Below are 1,468 nucleotides of genomic sequence, written 5' to 3'. Positions count from 1 at the left end.
GATAGAATAAATTTAGCCATTTTAATGTTTGTATTCTTGGTAAACTTTTATCTCTTTTATTTTGATTAATTTTGTATAATTTTGATTTTGTGCAACTTTTGAACGTTTGTTTTCAACAAATGAAATGGGACCAGTATAAGGTGCGAGTTCGAATTTCATTTTTTATTTTGTCGGCGTTTTTCACTTTTTGCTCTCCACGCGGCATCTGCTTTGGTTTTTTCTTCGCTTTCTCTCTTTCTCTCTTCTTTACACTTTAAAGTTTCAATTGCGCAAAATCCAAAAAATATTCCGTCAGGACCACGTGCTTTTTATAAATTTTATATGTAGTTGTTAATTTGCCGCGCACTTTTTGAAATTGTTTTCTTTTTTGGCTAAAAACATTTTAAAAATTCTATATTATATAATGTATTGTTTAAATAAATTAGAAAAGAAATAGAGATTTCTAATGGGTTTATCGGAAAATAACACTTAACTGAATTTAAGAATTAGAATTTTAGTAAACCGTACTCGTTATCTGTGATTGGTTTTAAAATTAAAGGAAAATTTAAAAAAATCTATTAAATCTAGACTTTTTTTTATAGAAATTTAATGTAATTTGAAGATTTTCAAAACAAGTTTTTAAGAGTTCTTCGAATGTGTGTATTTTCTTAGTTTTTTAAGAGACCAATTTTTTTTTGTACTTCCCGGAGTAATGTTGATTTATGTAAATAGAAAATGTTGTATTTGTTGTTGAATTTGAAGAAGCTTAGACATTTTGTATTAATGTTTCCGGAACGATATTGATATTATTTTCTTGAAGAATAATAAGAAATTTAAAGAACTTTGAAGAAAATTGGATTGGTCTCCTCGGAGCTATGTTGCTTATCCGGCCACGCACTTTCCACGACTAATTCCACGTACGAGTGCGCACGAAAAAGAATTTTTTAAAATTTCTGCAGCGGCTGCTGCGAAAAAGTTTGAAGCGATCGCTCTCGCCTCTTTTTTTTAGAGTTTTACAAAGGGGTGAAACGTAATTTGGCTTGGGAAGGACAGAGGAGTTGGGAGGATGATGTTCATCCCCTTGGCGGGCTGTTTTTGGGAACCCTTAAAAAACGGGTTGCCTTCGCCTCTCCCTATTGTTTGATTTCGATTGCGATTGTGTGCGCCGGTGTGTGTGAGCCTGCAAATTGTGCAAACACAGTCGTACATTGTCATTATCCCAATCGTCATGATCTGCGTTTGCGTCATCATGAAGTTGGCCTTGCCCAATAATCCCAGACAGCCAACTCCGATTTCCGATCCTCTCTTTGTCTGGAACATTTTTTAGAAATCTTCGTTTGGCGCGCTTTTTTGGTTGCCTTGATTTGTTGCTGCTTTCTCGCTCTTACCGCTTCCTTTTCAAAGGACATTTGGTCGTTTCATGGTCTGCATTCTCTTTTTGTTCGGTCCTCTGTCTGTCTTTCAAATTCCATTTTTTATTTTTTTCATT

This window comes from Drosophila rhopaloa, unplaced genomic scaffold (assembly GCF_018152115.1).
Source record: "Drosophila rhopaloa isolate 14029-0021.01 unplaced genomic scaffold, ASM1815211v1 contig_163, whole genome shotgun sequence".
Lineage (NCBI taxonomy): Eukaryota > Metazoa > Arthropoda > Insecta > Diptera > Drosophilidae > Drosophila > Drosophila rhopaloa.
This window is presented reverse-complemented; position numbering follows the sequence as displayed.